The following is a 27,343-nucleotide window of genomic DNA, read 5'->3' on the forward strand; positions in this document are numbered from 1 at the left end:
GTTCAATAAAACATTATGGTTGTTTCCCCAAAACTGGTCACTGCGAATCACAGTTTTGGGTAGTTACAAATAGTTTTCACCAAAACTTTAATAACTTCCTCAATACTGTATGAAATAATCTCAGACCAAAAGAAATGGAAAATTTATTAAATGTAATAAAATACCATAAGATAAATAATTCTTTTACAGGCTATACATGGCTGTACAAGACCTAAAAACAAGAGGGAAAACTTCCAAAACAACAAAAATATATATTTAAACAATGATAAAAAGGTACCAAAATGTTTCCAATACTTTCCAATCCTTCTCCAACTTTACATCATGCATATGAATTACCATTGCAAAGGTTTTTATATCCTTTATACCTTCATTTTGAAGTTATAACTACTTAACTTCCTCTTATGATCATCCAACTTCCCATTTTGTGTTTTCACAACTTTTGAAAAGTTGCATTTAATAATTTCTACAATATTTGACTCAAATGACTTTACAACTTCACAAGAACACTTTAAGCATATTAAAATGGAATAATAATGTATTTTATCATCATTTTTCCACTTCACGGTTATTTTATACAATTTTTATCAAATAATCATGTCACATGTGCCCAGAATTTGGGGCAAAAACACACCAATCTTTAAATTGTTTTAAAAGAATAATTAATTGAACTAATAAGTTTGTTACAGGGTTTTGATGAAGTTTTCTTTGTTCAATTTACAAGTTAAAGTATAGGTACACTGAGAGACGAATACAAGATCTCCTATCGATACCTTAAGACTACAACTCAGTTTTAAAAAATCATGTAGGAATGGATCGGATATCTAAACCTTCATTGTTTAAAACAATTAATTAAATTAAATTAATTAAATACAATTAATTAAAAGACTTAACACTTTATTATTTTTAATTACCCCTTAAAATATTACATCCATAGAACAATAGTACTAAGCTTACTAGTAAACATAATTTATAATTAATTTTAATCCTATTAACATTAATCAATAAAATATCTATTAAGCAAAATATTAATTAACAATATAATTAATTGATTCAGATGACCATTTAAATAATATAATTCTAGTTATTCAAAATTTTGAATAAAATGAACTCACTAACTAATATAACGTCTAACATACAATTAAATATTTAAACTTTATTCAAATAACAATTTTGTTTAAATCTATCATCTATATAAAATAAAACATTTCTAATAATAACATTATAACTTAAATTTAAAAAGAACAACTAAATACAATTCTTCAACCAAACTACTTAATTTAATTTAACTTCGAACATACTAACTTAACATTACATTAACAAATTCTAACTTTAAGTTTTACTTAAACATTTATAGGAAATAACATACTAACTAAAACTCACTTAGATTAGAATTAAATTTATAATAACTAAACTTATCTAACACTAAAATAAAAGTACACTAATTATCTAATATTTAAAAATATATAAATAAAATGATTTTAAACATAACAACTATAATATTTAAAAATATAAAAATGATATTGAATTAGTGCAGGAATGGGGGTTGGAGCATGCGAAGCGAGAGGGAATGGGATTTTGAATCAGCAGCTAGGCGGGAATCGGGAGAACATGGGCATTGGGGGGCAATCTGCAGCTACAGGGCAGGAATCAAAGGTGAATGATGAAGATGCCTCAAAGGATGGGGACCCACGAAAGTTGCTGCCTCACCCAGGTGAGAAGATTCCTCCCCTTCACTCGGGTGGTGGGCCGCTTGGGACCTGGGGGCAGTGGTCGAACCTATTTGGAGTCAAACCATTAGGTAAGTCGACATTTTTGAAAGTCATTGATAAATCAGACAAGGAGAAGGGTATCTTTGCTTTGGAAGTTCCTCGAGAAATTATAGAACACAATATCCTTAGTATGGCGAATACTCTGGTGGGAAAATATATAGGGCCAAGGCCCAACATTGATGTTGTGAGGGTTTTTACCAGAAACAAATGGGATTTAAAGGGGCATGTAGAGGTGACATCAATGGCTAAAGGTTTCATGACTTTTGAGTTTTCTTGCTCGAAAGACTTTTCCAGAATCCTGTGCATAGGGAACTGGTCTCTGGGGAGATCTAATTTAATCTTGCAGAAATGGTCTTCCAATCTGGACTTGAATAATGATTTCCTATCCTAGGCTCTAGTTTGGATTAGACTCCCAAAATTGCCCATGGAATACTGGCATGAGGACGTCTTTGATGGCATTGCCAGGTCTTTTGGAGAGCTTCTTTCCATTGATCCTATAACGACAGCTATGAAGAGACTTACCTACGCAAGGATATGTGTAGGAGTGACCAAAGGACAGGATATGCCTCAAGTTATAGAATTTCAATCTCAATTGGGAAGTATAATCCAAAAGATTGACTATGAAAGTGTGCCTTTTGTGTGCTTCCATTGTAGGAAGGCAGACCACAAGGCTGGATTTTGCCCACTATTCAAAGGAAAGGGAATGGGGGGAAAGGCCCACCCTAAAGGTGGGAAGAAAGCTGCTCATGTTCCCAAAAAGATTTGGAAGAAGAAAGAAATGCAAGTCAAGAAAAATGGAGAGGCTGAAGGAAAAGCTAATGATTTTGTTCGTGATCTCCAAGTTGAACCCTGAGACCTCCAAGTTGTAGTGGAAGCATTGGAAGGAGAAGGGAAAGAGACAACTGAGGACAAAACCAACCCTTCCCAAATGAAGGAAACCAAGGATAATCTCAAAGAGGCAAGTATTATGGAGTCTCAAATCCTTGAGAGTTTTGAGAAGGTTGATCCCAACCTTTCCTCTATCTCGGACTCTATGGAGGAACAAAAGGAAGGAGAACCAATGTGTCAAAACTCCACAAACCCGGTTAGTAGGGAACCTCCTGTAATAGTGAATAGAATCTTAGAACGGCTATCTGCTTCAACTTCGGAACAACTGGCTAGGCTAGATGCTTTGTTTGATTTATGTAAAGAAGAAGAAGAGCCACCCTGGACAGAAGTCAAAAGAAGAAAGAAGAAGAATAGTCGGGACCCCTCTCCTGCCTCTCCTGCTTCAACTAGAAGCAAGGCCAAGGAAGATCTTGGTCATAAAACCAACCTGGTGGGAAGGAAAAACAAGAATGAAATCAGGAAGGAGGAAGCAAGAAGAAACATCATGGATGGAATGCAGCACACCATCCAGGAAGCCTGCTCATCAATTAAAGCATGAGGATCCTCTCATGGAATATTCGTGGACTCAATGGAATCCACAAGCAAGAAGTTGTAAGGAATATGATAAGGGATCAAAGGCCTGATATATTTCTTATTTAGGAAACAAAAATGAAAAAAGAAAATCTGGAAAATATTAGATTCAACAACAACATGAATGGAATTTCCTCAAACTCAGAAGGAGCATCTGGAGGGCTACTGCTATTATTCAATAATAGGCATTTCAATATTGTGCTTGAGTATGATGAGGATAACATCCTCTTCTGTAGAGTTCAACATTTGCAAACTAATGATTGCTGGTTTTTAGTGAACATTTATGCTCCCAACAACAAGAGAGATAGAAAAAATTACTGGGTCAAAGTTGGAAAGTTGGTGCAAGCTAGTGACATTAAGAAAGGCATAATCCTAGGAGACTTCAACTCTTCGCTGGAGGACAAGGAGAAGATGGGAGGATTGCCCTTGGATTGGGAAAGTAAGCAGGATCTTTCCAATTTCATCAATGACTTGGCCCTAATGGATTTGGAGCTCTCAGGGGGTACCTTTACCTGGTCTAACAAGAGAGCTGGTCAGGACTGCATTCAGGTCAGATTGGACAGAGCTTTAATCTCCCCAGATTGGTTGCACTCTTTTAGCTGTAGATTATCTCTGCTTCCTAGAGTTGGTTCTGACCACTCCCCCATTTCTCTTTCGGTGTCCCCTCTTGAGCCCAGGAGAAATTTCCCTTTTAGGTTCGAGAAAATGTGGACTACTCACCTTGACCTATTGGATAATGTCAAAAGATGGTGGGGGATTGGTGTTGAAGGCTCAACCATATTCAGAGTCACAAGAAAGCTAAGCAATGTGAAGAGGATGGTAAAAATTTAGAACAAGTCTAATTTTGGCCATATTTTCCATGACAAGGAGTTGTTAGACAATCTATCTATTATCCAAGATATTATATAGAAGGAAGGATATAATGAGAGTAACAGGGAGGCTGAGCTATTGATCCTGTCAGATCTTCATAACATCATCAATAGGGAGGAAAAGTTATGGAGGCAAAAATAACGAATCACATGGCTTAAGGATGGAGATCAAAACACGAAGTTCTTTCATCTCTCCACCCTAAAACATAGGGCTAACAACAGGATCTTTGGAATCAGGAAGGGGCAGGTGTTGTTTTCTGAAGATCTAGATATACCGACTGAAGCAGTCTCCTTCTTCTCTTCTCTTCTCTCCGAGGACCCCCTGCTTTCCAAGGTGGACCAAGAGGATATCATCTCTTATATTCCTCAGATTATTCAACCCCACTAAAATAAACTTCTCTATGCTATTCCTAATGCTTTGGAAGTTAGAGAGGCCCTTTTCTCCCTACCTGGTGACAAATCACCTAGTCTAGATGGGTTTCCCACCTTTTTCTTCCAAATATACTGGCCGGTGGTCATGGGGGATGTGGTTAAGGTAGTTCAGGAGTTCTTCAGAGCTAGAAGTATTCTTAAGGAGATAAATTCTACCTTCTTGGTTCTCATCCCTAAATCCCCAGGGGCTGACTCTTTCGACAAGTTCAGGCCTATCAGTTTGTGCAACTCTTTCTACAAGATCATCTCTAAAGTTCTCACTTCCAGAATGCTTAAAATCTTGCATCTGATCATATCACAACAACAATCTGGCTTTCTTCCTAGGAGGCAAATCTTGGACTCGGTGCTGATGGTTCATGAGGTTATTCATTCTTTAGAAGCTTCCAAGCAGGAAGGTATGTTGCTCAAACTAGATCTTTCAAAAGCCTATGATTGGGTGGATTGGTCCTTTCTTGGGAAGGTCCTTCAGGCCTTTGGTTTTGACATTAAAGTGTGTAAACTCATTTCTCAATTGGTGTCTACCTCCTCTCTTGCTGTTCTGATTAATGGAGCCCCCTCTGATTTCTTTAAACCTTCTAGAGGTCTCAGGCAGGGAGACCCCCTCTCACCTATCCTCTTCATTATTTTAGCTGAATGCATTGGGAGGCTTATTGAATGTAAAAATTCTAAAGGAAGTCTTAAAGGGATTAAGCCTTCTTCGAGAAATGCCCCCTTCACTCACCAGCAATTTGTGAACAACACTATAATGGGGGGGAAGCTTCTGTGAAAGAAGCTAAGACATTGAAAGAGGTTCTTGATACTTACTCCAGAGGGACTAGAGAGCTGATTAACTGGAACAAAAGCTTGACCTTCTTTGTTAACACCCCTGAAGTCAGACAAAGGAAAATTGCTAGAATCCTTGGTTGTGGGGTGGGCTCTCTCCCTTCATCCTATCTAGGGCTCCCCTTGGCTCCTCTCCCCCTGACTCTTTCTGGAATGGCATTCTGGACAAATTCAACAAGAAGATGGTTGGATGGAAAGGTTCCTCTCTTAGCTAGGTTGGGAAATGTTTACTGGTCAAATCCACTCTTCAGAACCTTCCCATTTATGCTTTGAGCCTTTTTGGAATTCCTTTGAAATTTGCAGAGAAAATTGAGAAAATTCAAAGAGACTTTCTATGGACCAGACCTTAAAGAAAGAAAAGGTACCCTCTTGTTGCCTGGGAGAAGGTCTGCCTCCCCAAGAGGTATGGTGGTATGGGCATTAGAAAGCTTACCCATCTCAATAAGGTGCTTCTTGCAAAACAAATCTGGCAAATCTTCAATAACACTGGTGAATGAAGAGACATTCTGGAAAATAAATACCTCAGAAGACCCTCTCTTCATTTTACTTTATTCAATGAGGACATCCCTAAAGGGTTGACTATTTGGAATTGTATCCTAAAGGCCAGGGACCTGGCTAAGGCGAGGATCTCTTGGAAACTAGGCAATGGAGAGGATATTCAATTTTCGTCTGATAGATGGTTATGTCAAGGCCCACTTTCTAACAACCCAATATTTGAGAGATGGGTGCAAGAATGCATGGAGCTGTATGGGTTTAAAGTAAGAAATTATAGGGTTGGTCAGGAATGGAGAGACCTTTCCCTCATTTTTGAGGATTTGAAACCAATAATGACTATGCTTAACTCTTTGATCACTAGTAATAATAAGGATGAGCTGGTCCAGAGGGATAATCCCAATGGAAGTTATTATGTTGCTTTTGGCTACAACTCTCTCTAGGGTTTAAAGGAGAAACACCCTTGGGTAGATGCTTGGCTCATGGGCCTCACTCCAAAGATAAACATATTTTATTGGCTAGCCCTTCAGAAAAAAATCCTAATGTAAGATAATCTCATGAAGAGAGGCCATGTTATGCCCAGCAGATGCCTGCTCTGTAAAAACCAGTCTGAGTCGAGAAATCATATCTTCATTCAATGTGACTTTGCTAGGGAGGTGTGGAGTTCTCTTAATCAGGAAATGGAGATTCTCTGGTGCTAGCCAAATAACCTTATCGACTTTTTCAATCATTGGAAAAGCCTTTGTAAAATTGTAGGCTGACAGGATAATTATGCCTGGTTTTTGCCTCACTTCTGCTGGAGCATCTGGAAGGAAAGGAACAACAGAATTTTCAGGTACAGAGAGGAGCCAGTAATAATTCTAGGAAGGAAGATTTTGAAAAACATAAAAGAAAACCTTCAAGTGATGAAGGAGGGGGAAGTTGATATAGGGTATAGGAAGACAGTTAAAGAAAAAGACAAGAATCCCAAAAGATAGGATGCCAGATGGATTCTACCGCTGGAAGGATGGTCAAAAGCCAACTTTGATGGTGCTTCTAAGGGCAACCCTGGCCCCTCTAGAAGCAGTGGAATTATAAGAAATAGTTTTGGGGAGGGGATTGCAGCCTTTGCTCTCCCGCTTGGAACCCAGACCAACCATTTGGCCGAAGCCAGAGCTGTGTGCAATGTGGTAAAGTTGGCTTTTGAAGCTGGCGTTTCCAAACTTTGGCTTAAAGGGGACTCCAAAAACATAATTAACAATATTAATGGAATCTCTCCCCCCTCGTGGTTGATTGCAAATATAATTGATGAGACACATGCCGCCCTCACAAAATTTGAGAAGGTCCATGTCACTCATGCGTTTAGAGAGGCAAACCCAGTTGCTGACTGGTTCGCTAACAAAGGGGTGGGAGCAGACAAAGAGATGATCTGGCATTTTGAAAAAGATTTTTTGATGGAGGCTAAGTCACTAATCGAGCTGGAGAAAATCCACGAAAGTATGGGTCAATCTAAATGTTATCATGTTTAATAAAGAAAGATTGGATGTTGGCACGAGCCATAATAAGTTTCTTGGTTTTCGTAACCTCAAGGGATTTTTTTCTATGATTTTGACACGTTTGGAGGAGCGTTATCATTTTCACTTGCTATTTTATCAAAGAGGCGAATGATCATGAACCCAATAATAGAAACAGAGCCAAAATCTTGGCTGGAAAAAATTTGCAGAGATTGGGGCTCATGAGAATAGTTGAAGAAAAAATGGATGTCATGACTGGAGAACAGAGCAGAAAGGAGCCGGCGGGTGAAGTAAAGAAGTGGAAGAATATGGGCAAAGTCTGGAAAAAACTTGAAAAGGGTGGGGTTGCAAATTTTTTTGAGAAACTCCATGGTTTTGACCCTGAGGTCACCAACAACATGGTGAACTCATGGAATAATGGAAAGGTCAAGGTGAACGGGGTTTCTTTCCAAATCACAGAGGAGGTGGTTGCAGAGGTCACTGGTATCCCTATGGAGGGTTTCAAATTCTATAGGGACAAGAAACTTTCATCCAATGCAGTCAAGGAGTTCGTGAAAAATTTTATAGAGATGAACAAGCTGGTAAAGAAAGAGTCTTTCTATGTGATGGAGACTATAAAGAAGTTCTAGAGGTATGTTTTATATGCCCTCATTGATTATGTAACCCTAGACCCTAGGTTTTATTGGGTCAGAACTCACCATTTTGTGATTTTAAATCATTTTTGCCATAAGAGTAGAATTTCTGTTCCCTTTTACCTTCTCACTTCTATGAATAAGGCAATCTCTAGTTTCAAGAAGAAAGCCACTATTAACCCTACTTTGCATGAGGGATTATTGCTCCTCATCCATGAGCATTTAAAAGGTCAGTCTATATGCAATAACCCTCCTCAAGTTGAGGATGTTGACAAAGGTAGCTCTAGCTTTTCTTTAGACTTTGATGACATTGAGAGCATTAGCTCAGAGGAGGAGAATGTTTCCTTAGGAAAGAAGAAAAAAGGTCAAGATAGGAAACAGTCCACAGATACAACTCCCAGTAAGAAAAGCCCTAGGGATCACGACCAAGCTCAAGCAAAAGAGGGTTATGCTGAGGAGGAGGAGGAAATGGACACGAAAGATTCTAACAAAGTGTCAGAGGAGGAGTTGGAAGAGGAGAAACCTAGGAAAAAATGGAAGAGGGAGGTAGTGAGAGTTGAGGAGACTATAAATCAAAGGATGGATGCTATTCCTCTTCCCCTCTCCCCTGTCTAGTCTCAGCCTCCTTCTGAGGAAAAAGTGAATGTCATCACTGGTGAGAATGAGGGGGAAGTGTAGGTCAAAAATAGGAGAAAGGCCTAGAAAAATTTCAATGTGAGGACTACTACTATGGGGATTTTTAGGGAAGTTATGAACCCTCAAATCCTAGTGGACAACCTGGAGCAGCCTAGGCTCAATGAGCTCATAGACCCAGCTATCCTGGCCATTTCAGACAACGCAAGGGAGACTAGAATGAACCTTCTGAATAATGCCCGCAATAGTATGATTGACAACTTTAGATCAATCAAATGGCTCTTCCATGAGCTGTAGGAAGTTAGAGAAAGGGTATCCCAGATGGAAAGTACTAAGAATAAGATAGGTAAGGACAGCCAGGAGGACCAGGATAACAGAGAAAGCTTAAATGAAAGGAGATTTAGAAATCTTGAAAGCTACAACCACAACCTGGCAAGTTAGATGATTTCTCTCGTGAGTTTGATGAATGACAACATCCAATCCCTTGCTAGTAAACTTAAGGACAGGGGCTTGCTAGTGGAGGAGGGAGGACAGAATAGGGATAAGGCTAGGCCAGATGATGACAAGGCCACAATCAGTATGTTCACCAGTATGGATCAGGGCATGGAGAAGGTCCAGGATCAAATGGAAAAGGAGCAAAAAAAGATAGTCGAGGCAGCTCAAACTATGTAGGAAATGGAGAAGATAACTGAAGACTAGTTTTCTTGTCTTTTGTCTTTTCGTCTTCCTAGCTTTTGGCTTTTGGATAGGCTTTCTGTAGTCTGTTTTAGTTTTTTTGTTTTCTAGCCTTTCTGTGGGCCTTTTTTTTGGGTTGGGCCTTCGAGCTTTTTTTCAACTGTTGGACCTCTATTTTGGTTGGGCTTCTTTTGCTTATTATCAGCCTTGTTTTTGTAAAACTTATGGGTTTTAGGATCCCTTAAAACCTGTTTATCTTATTAAAAACTATCTAATTTAAAAACTTTATTTAATATTAAAATCTAAAATTATCAAATCCTAACTACAACTTTACTAAACTAATCATAATACTAATATTCTAACATAACTCTTAACCTTGAAACTTTTGAAAACATATTAACATATCCAAAGTCTATCTCACTTAACTTATATTTTACTTTCAAACAATCCTAACATCTAGCTTGATACTAACCCACACTTTAATATACTAACATCCTACTAATAAAAAAAAATACTTTAACAAAAAAAAGTAACACTAACTACCAATTATTAAAATAAACAATTATAATTGCCATTATTAAAAATATATAAATTAACTAAAATTTAATACATATAAATTAAATTACCTTAGAACATAACTATCTAAAACTTAAAAACTTTAATTAAAATATAAACTAAACTAAACTAACATCTAACAAAACTGACCTATCTACCTAGCCCCATACCAATCTAATCTCCCTTACACACCTACCTGCCCACATGGGGTACCACTTCCCAAACTTGGGTGCATTCCCAAGCATTGACCAAGTGGGAAATGGAGATAGTATGCGGCCCAAGGTCACATCAATTTTTATGATTGAGGAAATTTCAAGGGGAGGAGAATGGAGAGGATTAATTTCCCAAGGCAAAAAGTTTTTAAAAACAAGTTTTAAACCTTGCCTCTTTCCTACTGACAAGTTAGAATTTATGGGGCACGTGATCCCAAGGTTACCTACTGGAGAGATTTTGCATGTTTCTAAAGAAAAGTTATAATAAATTTAAATATCAAACACATATGCCCCCCTTTAAAACGTCCTCCAAACCCATTTAATGCATTTTTTTTTGGTCAAATAAGTCTATGCCAAAAGGGGGGTAAAGATTAATGATTTCAAGTTTTGTAGTCATTTTTTTCCCTCTTAGAATAGGATAGGATATATGAAGATATATATTTATATATAGTTTATTTATTTATTTATTATGTATTATTCATTTTTTTAAAGTTGAAATATTTATTAAGCTAACAAGGATATTTAGAGAATCTTCTAAGATTCTCTGTTCAAAGGGGAATGATTAATTTTCTTCCCATACAAAATCCAGTGAGCTTTTTTGCTCTAGCGAACACTTTTTTTTTAAAGGTCATTTTTTTTTCTAAGTATGAAATTTCAAATTTATTTATTAGTGAAAGGGGGTATTTCTTTTCCAAGTTGATTTGTAACGTCGATGTTAGGTGTAATGCTTGAACATTTGAAAAGGAGCATTATGATTCCTAATACTCACGAATGTTGCAGTAAGGTAACATCATCACATTAGATTTTTAAGTAATGTGTATGCAAGAATATTACTCAATTTTTTTTTCTAATTGAACCACCTGATTCAAAGGCTCTGGTAGGTAAGAACTAGGAAGAAAACTCAACATCGTTGCCATTTCCTCAATAAGTTAACAATGATTTTATTACACAGGAATTCAATCCTGAGGAGAAATCTCCCAACATAACTAAATTTCAATAATAATTAGAATTTTCTTTTCTGCCCTTAACAAGGGATCCATTATGAATTTTACAATACATCACGGTGATCATGGAGAGAACAAAAACTAATCGAGAGATAACCAATCATAACATGAAGACAAAAATCAAACATTCACTCCCATCCGAGTTTTCACAACAAGTTCGTCATTGAACTAGACTAGGGAGAAGGTAGATTTTTTCAATAGGAGACATTAGCCACAACACCATAACATATGCCCTTTCAGGGCTAAAATCTCAAGAACTTTTGTTCTTCCATAGATGCGCTTTCAAGGCTGATATCACAAGGACTTTCATTCTTTCACTTCTCAAATTCTAAAACTTAAAACATGGTTTGTGTTGATGAGTAGGGGCCCATAACACACTACTCTCTCCCCCTCTTCTCATCCTAAGAAGAGACTCTACACTATTGGAGTCCAACTAAAGACCTCCTCTCCTACATGGCCACTTCTTCCCTATCTGAGGGTGAGTAATGCCAATACAACCCATACAATCCCTTCAAAATTCAAAGAAAAATACAAAGGAAAACATTTAAGCAAACCTATTTCAATCCCTCCCAACATATTTAACACACACACGAACATACATATGCAAATAGAATAACTTAAGCATGCAACAAAACATAAACAACATGAGCTGAGGCATTCCTACCTTCAAAATTGGGTTATGAAAATTGATTAATTTGAGATAAGCATTCTCTTCCTTCTCTTTCTCCTTCAATCTTGAATTCCACTCTAAAACTAGAGGTTGGGTGAACACTCTAACCCTCTCAAAATTGCCTCTAAATAAGATCCTAAACTTAACCACTCTAAAAAGAAATAACTTCCCCACTTGCCTAAAGTTCTAGAGGCTTCTAACTCAACTAGACCTAAGGCTAATCTCAACGTGGAATTAAAGTTATCCAACTCATGATGGAAATAATCAATTTTCGCAATAAAGAAAAAATGGGGTTTTTGAATGACCATAAAAGTCAACTAAAGTGGCTTGGGGGGTGGAAAATGGCCCCAACCCATACCCATACCCCTTGGGTACTTAAATTTCATGATTTTAGGCCTTTAGGATTAATTAGGGACCTATCAAAAGCTAGGAAAATTTTAGGACTTCCTAACAACCTTAAAAAAATGTAGATTAAACACTAATCCAAATTAGGGGTAATTAACTTCAATTACTAACTGATTAGCAAGAAGGTCACTAACCTAGTCTAACTTAGATCTTTAGGTTACTCAGTTAATCCTAATTATCATGCTAGAATGCAAATGCAATTCACGAGTGTCAAGTGACACTAGAAAATCACTGTTACAAAATATTAACACTTAAAGATTACAAAATGATACATACATTCATTTCACGAAATAAATAAAATACGAACAATGGGGTTTGCATCTTTCATTAGATTCAATCCTGGTTTCCACAATGGTACATAAGGTTTAGTTTCATTTCTTCGTTTGATTTTCTCAGCTAAAATATCCTGCACACTCATTGCACACATCAATAGCTCAAGAAAATCACATGCATATATTTAAAACTTATTTGGATAGTTACATAAATCAAAACATTAATCTTTCATAAAATTAACTATTTAATTTATTTCTACACACATTTAATCATCAACAAACACATAATCAATATAACATAACTTATTCATTAATTCAAATTAAAATACTAGAATAATCATCATTAGGCATGCATATACCTAGACATCATAACATCACCAACAGGCATACTGAACCATTTGAATTCCAAATAACCCAATCATTGAGTTACCATAATCAATGTCATCATCATTGGGTGAAAACACCTCGTATTATCGTTAGTGAAATTTTAAAGTTTAAATAGTCGAGATAATGTAGTAGTTCTTGAATCACAGAGTATTAAAACATGAATGTATCAACTGATCTTAATTTTCATTAGGACCTTTTCAACATAAAACATTACTTCATATCTGTTCAAATCTCTTACAACAAATTTAACAAAGAAAATCATATTTAATAAGTACATGCAAGGAGGGACCTTACATCCTCCCCTACTAGCATTTGACTTTCTCCTAGAAGTCGCACAACTAAAATGTTCATGCTATGCTAGACCTTGTCTAGACTTGTTCCAAAATTTACTCTTGTCAAAATAATGATCAATAATTCATATAAATAGATAGGGGCAGTAACATATTTACCTAATTATTCTTACTAAAAAGTGAAGTTCAATCCGTAGTTTCGACATGGTTACATTTTCCAAGGTCAAATACTCCTCAAAACATATTGATCACATATAAACAACATTCTTATCAGTATAAATATACCTATAGAGTCTCTAGCAATAATAATATCATAAGATGTTCTGATAACCACATACCCACTCATTGGGCTAACAATTTTATGAGCCTCCCTCAATAAGGTTTCTTATAATGGAAAATGGATCTTTATTCATGGTTATTCATGGTTAATCCATGATGTACCAATTTCTCAATAGGATATTCAATGAGTTCATCACTACACATGCACCTTTCCATCTAGAAGTCCTTTCGGTTAACCCATAACCTTAACCAAATTTATGTTGGGGTAAAATTTCATTACTCATAATAGTCAACAGATAACACTAGTCTTATTCTCAAAGTCTTGGGAGAGGGTGGGGCAGGAATACTCTCACTAATAACCCCAAACCCTAATGTTAAACATCCACTTAATCGTTAGGAATCCCTTTTGGTAGGCCCATCATATGTCACTTTGCCAACAAATTTTTTTTTTTGATCGGTAAATGGCCAAAGCCTAGATTAATTATCATTATTTGTTGGAATTAATTATTATTATATGTTAAGTGAAGGTAGATTCGAACCCAAGACCTCCCACATGAGAGGCTTGCAAGTTACCATTGCGTTGTAGGCTTTTGCCTACTTTGCCAAAAAAAATTAAAAGAAAGTGCCTCACAATTTAAATTCAACATCAAGGATGAAACATCCAATGAAAAATTCTGAAATCAAAGAAATAAAGAGTGGCCACAATAGTAAAATTTTAATCAAGAAATAAAGACATAACTAAGAGGCAAACTAGAATCATCAATAATACAATTGGCTAAACAACCCCACATTGCCTTGATGGAAAAAAGGAAAAACATTAAGAGTACCAAAATTTGAAATTAGACAAATAAGGACATAAATCCAATTACTTAAAAAATTTACATTACAAACATAATGTGACCGTACCAGGGTTTCTAAGAAAAATGAGGAATCTTAGGTCTCCCAAATACATTGCAGGGATCTTGAGTTGATTTAGATGGTGGTCTATCGACCATGTCACTCAAACATTGATTGATCCCACCTACTAACTACATACTTATCTCCATCGACATTGCCCTATAATTAGGGTTTTTTGTACTGAGGGGTTTTCCCTAATCAGAACTCACTCAAAATTGCAAAATGCGAGGATAATAAAATGAGTCTCCATCAATCCTCTTGTTATTACATTGGTTTCCTTTCGAAGAACCTAAACATGTGGGGACATCAGTGTCAGTAGAGTTATACTTTGAGTTGTAATTACAAAATCAAATCTCTTATCCTCCATTCACTATAATTTTATAATAGGACATCTACCCATAAACTTTCCTAAATCAATTTCACCATCTCTACACTAGTTGAAGTTGTGCTATCAATCTCATCAAATTGGTATGATCCTCTATACATACATACATATATATCCCTGTCTGTGTTATTCCAATGCTACACAAGTTCTAATTATCATTTGAGAATGCACTGAATGCTACTATTCTTATCAATAATCCCATATTTCACGTTTTCCTAGTCATAAGTGACTTATGAATACTTCCTTAGGTTGTAGGTTTGAAACTACTTAGGTATAAAACCATTATTAGGACATCATCAATGTTTACTAATACACTCTCAAAACTATCTCCTTGCTGATGATATAGGTCATCATCATCATTCCTAACATGGCTCGTGGCTTATAATCTGCTTATTATTTAACTCTAATACCTAAACCTTTTTTTTGTACTAAGTTGATGACCTCATCATGAGTTTACTTTCTCTGAATTGTAGGGTTATAATTGATCCAATAATTTCCATACCAAAGTCTACAATCATTCACTTGATAGTTAAAAATTTAGTGTTACTCATGCTTATAGAATAAGCCTGCCAACATAATAGACTCACATTACCCTAACTCAGAAGTTTGCATCTTCCCATCTTACTGATTCCATAATAAATGTTACATACTTATCACCATTTAATTTCATTCTCAACACCATATATTTTAGATAGATTCATTCCTTGATTAGGGTTCCATTATCTATAGTAACCTAAGATATTCATATTCTTTGTACGTTCCTAACTAACTCTCTCTTGTTGAACAAATTCTCACATTAGTAATCCTATCATTTGAGGTTTCCAAATGTTGCTTGTAGTGCAGATTCTAAATTAGCTCTTGTTTTTCTTTCTGAGGATTATTGGAACAATATATATTAAATTCTCCTACAAGTGATCGAGTCAGACAAAATATCACTTCTATTAAAGATGATGAAAAACATTGCTTCACTAATCGCTAGGTTATGTACTCATTTCCACTCTCATGATTCAAAGTTTTTTTAGGGTTCTTAATTTAATTTTCCCTCAAGGTGATTGTATTCAATATAATTTTGAATTCTTGATGAGATCATAATATACTTTTTAATATAAATATAGCATTCTTGCATCTAATAAATTGCTTTTAAGTCCTTTAGACTAATTTATCTAATATGGTTGACCATTTACAATTGTTGATACCAGTTTCAAGTTTTGCTTAGGTTTAGACATCAGTAGCATAGCTTAGGAAGAATACATTTGATATCAATTTTCTGCAAGGGAAATCCCTACTTCGCATAGTAGAATTTAAATATCCACACTTAACATGGACCCATTATTGCCCAAGTGTCATGAAACTGGGCTCCGATACCAAAATGTCATGCCCAAAATTTGGGGCAAAAACACACCAATTTTTATAATTTTTTTAAAAGAATAATTAATTGAACCAATAAGTTTGTTAAGGGGTTTTGATGAAGTTTTCTTTGTTTGATTTACAAGTTAAAGTATAGGTACACTAAGAGACGGATATAAGATCGCCTATCGATACATTAAGACTACAACTCAGTTAAAAAATATCATGTAGGAATGGATCATATATTTATACCTTCATTGTTTAAAATAATTAATTAAATTAAACCAACTAAATTCAATTAATTAAAAGACTTAACACTTTATTATTTTTAATTACCCCTTAAAATATTACATCCATAGAACAATAGTACTAAGCTTACTAGTAAACATAATTTACAATTAATTTTAATCCTATTAACATTAATCAATAAAATATCTATTACGCAAAATATCAATTAACAATATAATTAATTGATTCGGATGACCATTTAAATAATATAATTCTAGTTATTCAAAACATTGAATAAAACGAACTCACTAACTAATATAACATCTAACATACAATTAAATAAACTTTATTTAAACTTTATTCAAATAACAATTTTGTTTAAATCTATCATCTATATAAAATAAAACATTTCTAATAATAGCATTATAACTAAAATTAAAAAAAAACAACTAAATAACAATTCTTCAACCAAACTACTTAATTTAATTTAACTTCGAACATACTAACTTAACATCACATTAACAAATTTTAACTTTAAATTTTACTTAAACATTTATACAAAATAACATACTAACTAAAACTCACTTAGATTAGAATTAAATTTATAATAACTAAACTTATTATCTAATAACATACTAACTTAACATCACATTAACAAATTTTATTATCATTTAATTTAACTTCGAACATACTAACTTAACATCACATTAACAAATTTTAACTTTAAATTTTACTTAAACATTTATACAAAATAACATACTAACTAAAACTGACTTAGATTAGAATTAAATTTATAATGACTAAAATAAAAGTACACTAATTATCTAATATTTAAAAACATATAAATTAAATGACTTTAAAAATAACAACTATCTAATTTAAAAAATTTATTTAATATTAAAATCTAAAATTATCAAATCCTAACTACAACCTTACTAAACTAATCATAATACTAATATTCTAGCATAACTCTTAACCTTGAAACTTTTGAAAACATATTAACATATCCAAGGTTTATCTTACTTAACTTATATTTTACTTTCAAACAATCCTAACATTTAACTTGTTACTAACTTACACTTTAATATACTAACATCCTACTAATAAAAAAAAAAATACTTTAACAAAAAAAGGTAACACTAACTATCAATTTTTAAAAGAAACAATTATAATTGCCATTATTAAAAATATAAAAAATTAACTAAAATTTAATACATATAAATTAAATTACCTTACAACATAACTATCTAAAACTTAAAAACTTTAATTAAAATATAAACTAAACTAAACTAACATCTAACAACACTGACCTATCTACCTAGCCCCATACCAATCTAATCTCCCTTACACACCTACCTGCCCACATGGGGTACCACTTCCCCGACTTGGGCGCATTCCCAAGCCTTGACCAAGTGGGGAATGGAGACAGTACGTGGCCCAAGGTCACATCAATTTTTATGACTGAGCAAATCACAAGGGGAGGAGAATGGAGGGGATTAAAGTCCCAAGGCAAAAAGTTTTTAAAAACAAGTTTTAAACCTTGCCACTTTCTTGCTGACAATTTAGAATTTATGGGGCACGTGATACCAAGGTTACCTGCTGGAGAGATTTCACATATTTCTAAGGAAAAATTATAATAAGTTTAAATATCAAACACATCTGCCCCCCTTTAAAAAATCCTCCAAACCCATTTAATGCATTTTTTTCTGGTCAAATAAGTTTGCGCCAAAAGGGGGGTAAGGATTAATGATTTCAAGTTTTGTAGTCATTTTCTTTCCTCTTAGAATAAGATGGGATATATGAAGATAGATATTTATATATAGTTATTTATTTATTTATTATGTATTATTCTTTTTTTTAAAGTTGAAATATTTATTAAGCTAACAAGGATATTTAGAGAATCTTCTAAGATTCTTTGTTCAAAGGGGAATGATTAATTTTCTTCCCATACAAAATCGAGTGAGCTTTTTTGCTCTAGGGAACACTTTTTTTTTCAGGTCATTTTTTTTTGTCTAAGTATGAAATTTCAAATTTATTTATTAGTCAAGGGGCGTATTTCTTTTCCAAGTTGATTTGTAACATAGATGTTAAGTGTAATGCTTGAACATTTGAAAAGGAGCATTATGGTTCCTAATACTCACGAAATTTATGAAATGAAATACTAATCGTATCATCGAATTCTTTTTAGCATATCTTAAACTTTTAATTGCATGATTGTTTATCATCATTTTATTAGATTAATCCAATCAAAAGAATATGATTACAAAACATACAAATGCCGTAGTAAGGTAACATCATCGCATCAGATTTTTAAGTAACACGTATGCAAGAAAATTGAAATACTAGAAACTCATATGTAAGAATATTACTCAATCACTTTTTAAAAATTGAACCACCTAATTCAAAGGCTCCATAGAGAAAAAACTAAGAAGAAAACCCAACATCATTTCCATTTCCACAATAAGTTAACAATGACATTATTACACAAGAATTCAATCCTAAGGAGAAATCTCCCAACATAACTGAATTTCAATAACAATTAGAACTTCCTTCTCGACCCTGAACAAGGGATCCATTACAAATTCTACAATACATCACGATGATCATGGAGAGAACGAAAATTGACCGAGAGACAACCAATCATAACATGAAAACAAAAATCAAACATTCACTCCCATCCCAGTTTGCACAACAGGTTTGTCATTGAACCAGACCAGGGAGAAGGTGGATTTTACCAATAGGAGATGAGACGTCAGCCACAACACCATAACATATGTCCTTTTGGGGCTAAAATCTCAAGAACTTCTATTCTTCCATAGATGCCCTTTCGAAGTTGATATCACAAGGACTTTTGTTCTTTCACTTCTCAAATTCCAAATCTTAAAACATGGTTTGTGCTGATGAGTAGGGGCCCATAACACCCTACTCTCTCTCTCCCTCTTCTCATCCTAAGAAGAGACTCTACACTGTTGAAGTCCAATTAAAGACCTCCTCCTATACATGGCCACTTCTACCCTATCTGAGGGTGAGTAATGCCAATACAACCCATACAATCCCTTTGAAATTCAAAGAAAAATATAAAGGAAAAAATTTAAGCAAACCTATTTCAATCCCTCCCAAAATATTCAACACACACATGGACATACATAAGCAAACATAATAACTTAAGCATGCAACAAAACATGAACAACATGAGCTAAGGGATTCCTACCTTCAATATAGGGTTATGGAAATTGAACAATTTGAGATGAGGATTCCCTTCCTTCTCCTTCTCCTTCAATCTTGAATTCCACTCTAAAACTAGAGGTTGGGTGAACACTCTAACCCTCTCAAAATTGCCTCTAAATAAGATCCTAAACTCAACCACTCTAAAAAGTAATAACTCCCCCACTTGCCTAAAGTTCTAGAGGCTTCTAACTAAACTAGACCTAAGGCTAACCTCAGGGTGGAGTTAAAATTATCCAACTTATGATGGAAACAATCAATTTTCGCAATAAAGAAAAAATGGGGTTTTTGAGTGACCATAAAAGTTAACAAAAGGGGCTTGGAGGGTGGAAAATGCCCCCAACCCATACCCATACCCCTTGGGTACTTAGATTTCATGATTTTAGGCCTTTAGAATTAATTAGGGACCTATCAAAAGCTAGGAAAATTTTACTACTTCCTATCAACCTTCAAAAAATGTAGATTAAACACTAATCTAGATTAGGTGTAATTAACTTCAATTACCAACTGATTAGCAAGAAGGTCACTAACCTAGTTCGACTTAGATCTTTAGGTTACTCAGTTAACCCTAACTATCATGCTGGAATGCATATACAATTCACGAGTGTCAAGCGACACTAAAAAATCACTGTTACAAAACATTAACACTTAAAGATTACAAAATGATACATATATTCATTTCATGACACAAATGAAATACGAACAACAGGGTCTACATCTTTCATTAGATTCAACCCTGGTTTTCACAATGGTACATAAGGTTTAGTTTCATTTCTTCGTTCGATTTTCCTGGTTAAAATATCCTACACACTCATTGCACACATCAATAGCTCAAGAAAATCACATACATATATTCAAAACTTATCTGGATAGTTACATAAATCAAAACATGAATCTTTCATAAAATTAACTTTTAATTCTTTTCTACTCACATTTAATCATTAGCAAACACATAATCAATATAACATAACTTATTCATTATTTCAGATTAAAATACTAGAATAATCATCATTAGGCATGCATATACCTATACATCATAACATCACCAATAGGCATACTGAACCATCTAAATTTCATATAACCCAATCATCAAGGTACCATAATCAATGTCATCATCATTGGGTGAAAACACCTCGTATTATCATTAGTGAAATTTTAAAGTTTAAATAGTTGAGATAATGTAGTAGTTCTTGAATCAAAGAGTATTAAAACATGGATGTATCAATTGATCTTAATTTTCATTAGGACCTTCTCAACATAAAACATTACTTCATATCCGTTCAAATCTCCTACAATAGATTTAACAAAAAAAATCATATTTAATAAGTACATGCGAGGAGGGACCTTACAAATCATTTCAAGACCATATTAGGACAACTCATTACAATAGGCTCTTTTAACCTTTAATATTGATGACATTACTAATGAAAACATAATTAAATTTAATTATGAATACTATAGAATAGTTCGATCTATTTAATTGGTTCTCCTACACTATTAATATTGGAATCTAGATATCCTTCATTTTGTAATTGCTTGGTTAACACTAAATACCCTTCATTGCCCGACAACTCAGTTCACACTAGGTATGCTTGGTTAATATTGCAAGTTCTTCATTGCCTAACTATACGATTAATACTAACATCTATGTAATATCAATGAAAATATATAATTTGAAGAATTATTTCCATGTGTGTGTGTGTGTGTGTGTGTGTGTGTGTGTGTGTGTGTGTGTGTGTGTGTGTGTGTGTGTGTGTATTTGTATATATATACATATATGTATATATGTATATGGATATGTATATGTACACACACATATATATATATACATGTATATGTATATATATACATATCTATATTTACATATATACATATATGGATATATATATATATATATGTATATATATATGTATATATATATATGTATATATATGTATATATATGTATATATATGTATGTATATATATATATATATATATGTATATGTATATGTAGATATATATATCCATATGTATATGTGTTTTCCCTCTTTTGGGAGGGAAAACACATATAAGAGAGCTAATAAATGGGTATTGTTGAAAGAATGGCCTTCAAAAAGTATTTCTACACACTGATGAGTGTTGGAAACTACAATTGGAACAATTTTTATGTTGTGATAGATGTCAAACCTTATTGGTAAGATAGTGGTTAATGGTGTAGAGTGCCATATCATTTGATTGATGAAGAAGATTTGAAAAGAGAGATAACAAGATGAACTAGTAAAGTGTTGAGTAAAGAGGAGTAAGTATGATGGAATTAAAATGGGCACTCGATCAGTTAGTTTTTGACTTGATAATGTGTTATTTGAGCATTATATTAAATGAAAGAGTTAAGTAATACTAAGAAAAATATTAAGGAACTTAAGTTATAGCTGAGCAAAATAGTGTTAGTCAAGTGATGGTAATGGCCGAGCAAAATAGAGATGAAACTATAGTAGTGACGAGGCGCAAAGAAGGCACAAGCCTGTGTAAGCTAAACAAGACATATTAGTAGAGATTGAACTACACCAAGCTAAAGAACATAGTGATGATTGAGTGTGAGAAAATTAATACTCTGTAAAGGACTCAAGATTTGAGGCTAACACAATTGAATTTATGAATTGTTCAAAATGTGTAAAAGATAAAGATTAATGAGTTGGCATATTTAATGCATGGATTGAGTTCATTAAGAGATCTAAAGTAGGGATTCGATATGAATTTACTATAAGTTTCAAGAAAGAAGAAAAAAGACAAAATGATGAACATATTTGATGAATCTAATCAAACCCTATGATATACAATTATGTTTAAGAGATAAATATTAAACCTATCTATTTAAGAAGACATAACAGATGTTTTATGGTTTTTGGACTCACAAATTTGTGGAGAACTTCTAAAGAACTAAATCGCTAAGGAAAAGTGAGAAGTTAGTGAGAGAGTGATTGCTTAAAGAGTTACCAAGCATATCAGAGATGGAGAATGAGATGAAGTCTAGTCGATGAACCAAAAATGAGATGAATGGAAATATGAACAAGAAAAGTGACTTATATTTTATTTGATCAACCTAGCTATTAATTTCTAACTATTATGGCAGTAAAATCCTTTAATCAAGATTGACCTAATAGTCATATTTTAAATCTTTTAATCAAGGTGGCATTCTTATGGAATGTTCTAAAGACCTCTAACAAGGGCACTCCTAATAGGGTGATTAAATCCTTTAATAGGGTCATACCTAACAATGTGTTTGTTAACCTTCAACAAGGTTGGCTCTTCATCAAGGTCACTTCAAAAGAGTGAAAAGTCGTAGCATGTTACTTGGTGGTTTTTCCCAAATTGAGTTTCCATGTTAAATCCTAGTGTCATACATGTGTGAATGTTTTTTTTTATGTTTCATGCTATTTAATATTATATGTTTCTATTTTTCAACATATACTAAAAGAGAGCTAGTGATGAGATGAGCACGTTAGATTTATGATGAATTACTATATTGGCCGACTGGATGTATGAGCTTGAATAAGTTGTTTGAAGTTGTTAAAAGTTGAATTGGTACATCTAGACCCAAGGATAACTAATTTACACCCCTCTTAGTTATTCTAACCATTTTAACAATTGGTATTAGAGAATTTAGTAATTCTAAGAAAAGTTTTAAAGGACTTAATCTAAAGATCAAGATGTATAAGAGAGAGGTACCAAGATGAATAAAGAGAACTTGCTAGCATGGCAACATCTGATGAGATTGCATCTATATAGAGTTGGAGATTTTGCACTATACTACCTAGACAATGAATACATAGAAGTTCCTAGACCCATGACAATTGATCAAATCAAAGAGAAGTAGGAGCACAATCAAATGATGATAGATCTTACTTCTTCCCTAAGTTATGTTGAATTTGATGATGTGAAGGATTGTACTACTACAAAGAAAATGTGGGATAAGTTAGCATAAATTAATGGAGGAGACAAAAATGTGTTAAGGGCTAAACCTGAAAGTTTGAGAGGCAATTTTGATGACATGAGAATGATAGAGGGATAAATTGTTTCTTAGGATTGTGGTTGAATCAAAGAGGTTGCGACACAAGTAGAGGTGCCTAAGAAAACATATCTAAAGAAACTATGATAAGAAAGGTATTAATAACTTTATTTCCTATCCATGTCATTAGAGTATCTACAATAAAGGAACTGAGAGGTACACTTGGTAATGATCTAATGTTGGATAGTCTAATTGGTACTCTCACTACATTTTAATTGTCAAATTTTGACAATTACAGACCTTCTAGTGTTGAATATGCTTTTAGGTCTCAACTAACCCTTGATGGATCCAAAAGAAAGAAAAGTTCAAAGAGAAAGCATGTGGACAATTACATTGAATGAGATTATGATCTCAGAGCATTATTGGCAAGAACACTACCAAAAGGAAAAATAAAATACAAAGGTAAATTTCCTATAATATATTTTACATGTAACAAAGTTGTTCATATTGCTATAAGATGTCCTAATATAGATGAAAAAGAGGAAATGAAAGATAAAAAATATCAAGGAAGGTGAGACAATAGAGACAACCAAGGAAACAGGAAACATAGGCTACAAGAAAAAATGTAAGAAATCTTGATACATTTCTGAAGAAGATGGTTTTGATAGTGATTTTGATGAACATGATGAAGAATATTTTGCAATGAAAGATGAATCTGATGAAGATGAAAAGCTTGAAGAAACTTCTCTTATTTCACATATGAGTAAGAATGATAGATGGATAATTGATATGGTTGCTCACATCATATGATTTGTGATACAAGTTTGAAAAGCTCGAACATTATAATGGTAGTTGTGTTAAGTTTGGAAATGATGCACCATTTTATATGAAAGGAAAATAATCTATTATATTGAATGATAAGATTAGATGTGACGATGAATATTGAGTTGATGGATTGAAATATAATTTTTTGAGTGTAGCACAATTGAATAGTTCATGCTACTGAGTTGAATTTCAAAAAAAGAAGACAAAGATCTATAATGCTATTGGTGAACTGATTGGAAATGGAGAGAAAATAGGAGATAACTTGTTCTATCTAGAACTATTTGAGGATACATGTTTATTTCCACAATATGAAGATGTTTGGTTATGGCATAAGAGGTTATGTCATTTGAAATATAATAATTTGGTAAGAATTAGTAAGATGGAAAGAGTAACAGTATTACCAAGATTGAGAAAACTTGATAAAGTGATGTGCAAACAATGTCAAATGGGAAAAATGACAAAGTGTAGTTTCAAGAGCAAGACCTATTCTTTTGATGATATTTTGGAGCTGGTTCATAATTATTTATGTGGTCTTATTGGAGTGCAAAGATATCATGGTGACAAGAACTTTATCTTATTTATTTATGATTTCTCTAGAATGTTGACTGTGATATTTCTTAAATAAAATTATGATGCTTTTCAAAATTTTAAGTGGTACTTGGCTAGAAATGAAAAGGAAAACATGGAAAAGTCTAAAATGCTTGAGGTTAGATAGAGGAGGTGAATTCATATATGAGGAGATCAATACATTATGTAATGAAAAAGAAATTAAAAGATAAATGTCAGCGCCAAGGATTCCACCACAAAAGAGGATAGCTGAAAGAAGAAATAGATCAATCATGGACTATGCAAGAACACAGATGATGGAAAAGAATGTTTCACAAAAGTATTGCAAAGAAGTTGTAAGTAATGTTGTTTATACATTGAAATGAGTTCAAGTCAAGAAAGGTAGAAATAAAACCCCTTTTGAAGTGTTATATATTGAAATATTTGAGGAAAGGAAAACTTAATGCTAAGAGTGATGAAGGTACATTTTTAGGATATTCCACTAAAAGCAATTCATACAAGTATTTGAATACTAACACTAACAAAATTGTGGAAAGTGAAAATGTTAGATTTGATGAATTTGTAGAAAAGAATGAAGAATAATGTAAGAAGGAACTTTAATTTTATAGAAACTTTGTATACATCTGTGAAGGAGAACATAGTACCTTACCTAAACTAGAGAAAAAGATTGTCGAGCATCAACAAACTGGCATTTTCGACCAATAGTAGAAAATATTTGTCTAGTGTCAATAAGCAACTGAACATCAGGTTATAGGAGCCAAGTCACCGATAGAGGAGATTGAATGTTAGATAGAAGAAACTAAGTTACAATAAGAAACACATGTAGTAAATGAGAAAGATGGACCAAGTGAATTATCACAAGAAGAAAGAAGATATGAACTTGTTTTAGCAAAGTATGTAAGAAGACACCATACACCAGATCAAATCATTGGAGATAAAGATTCAAGAGTTATGATAAGAAACACGTTGAAGAATGATACATGTTTATTATGTGAGTTTGAGCCAAGAACAATCAAAGATACATTGGAGAATGAAGATTGGATTAGAGAAATGAATGAGGAGATTGATCAAATAGAGAAGGACAAAACATGGACATTGGTACTAAGGCCAAAGGATAAGAATGTGATTGGAACCAAGTGGGTATTCATAAACAAGCTGAATGAGAAAGGTGAAGTCACAAGGAAAAAAAACAACATTCGTTTGTAAGGGATATGCACAAGAGGAAGGAATTGACTATGGATAGACATTTTTCCTAATTGCAAGGTTGGAAGGAGTAAGAAAATTACTTGCATATGATAATTACAAAGGTTTCAAGATATATCAAATGGATGTCAAATCTACATTTTTGAATAGAATTTTAGAAGAAGAATTCTACATTGAACAACCACAAGGATTTTTTGACCATAGAAAGAAAAACATGGTATGTAAGTTGCACAAAGCATTGTGTGGTTTTAAAAAAACTCCTAGAGAATGGTATGAAAGTTTACATACATATTTAGTGAAAATTGGTTTTGTAAGAACTCATGATAATAGCAATATGTACTTGAAAAGTGAATATGAGAATAAGACATTGTTAGATGAAATATTTGTTGATGATATCATATTTGGAGGACATGATTTATTTTACAAATCATTTTCTAATGAGATGAAGAAGGAATTTTAAATGTTAATATTTGGAGAGATAAATTTCTTTGTTGGTTTTCAAGTCTATAAAATGAAAGGTGGTATATACATTACACAATCAAAGTATATCAAGGAGATATTAAAGAACTTTGGAATGGAAGATTCTAGACCAATTGGAACATCTATGGAAACTAGAAATAAAATTTCAAAGAATGATAATTTTGTTGAAGTAAATTAGACACTGTATAGGTCAATGATAGGAAAATTGCAATATCTTGTTCATAGCAGATCTAACATTGCATTAGCTATTGGAATTGATGCAAGATTTTCTAATAATCTGTAGGAGAATCATGTGATGACTATGAAAAGGATATTGATATATCTGAAAGGAACAAAAGACTATTGTTTTATGGTATAAGAAGAATGAAAAGTTTGAGTTCAAAGTGTACACAGATGCTAATTGGGCTAGAAACATTGATGGAAAAAAAGTAATAGTGGAGGAACTGTCTACCTAGGAAAGAGACTAAATTCATGGACAAGTAAGAAGAAAAACTATATTTCTCAAACCACATCAGAACTTGAATACTTTGTAGAAATAGTTAATTGTTCAAACATTGTGTGGATCAAGAAATTATAGGTGGGAATGAAGGAAGAAATTACTGAACATGTGGTGATATATTATGATAACACAAGCTCTATAAACATATCCAAGAATCTTGTTGTTCACACAAAGACCAATCATATTTCAATTAAGTATCATTACTTGAGGGAATTAGTCAAAGACAAAGAAGTAAGACTAGAATATGTGAATAATAAGGAACATATAGCTGATATATTCACTAAGGCACTATCTAAGGGTTCATTTGTGTATCTAAGAGGTATGTTAGGGGTCATTCCCCTATTCGAAGAA

The sequence above is a fragment of the Cupressus sempervirens genome, chromosome 6 (genome assembly GCF_028749045.1).
Source record: "Cupressus sempervirens isolate cs-2001-9-10 chromosome 6, ASM2874904v1, whole genome shotgun sequence".
In the NCBI taxonomy this organism is placed as follows: domain Eukaryota; kingdom Viridiplantae; phylum Streptophyta; class Pinopsida; order Cupressales; family Cupressaceae; genus Cupressus; species Cupressus sempervirens.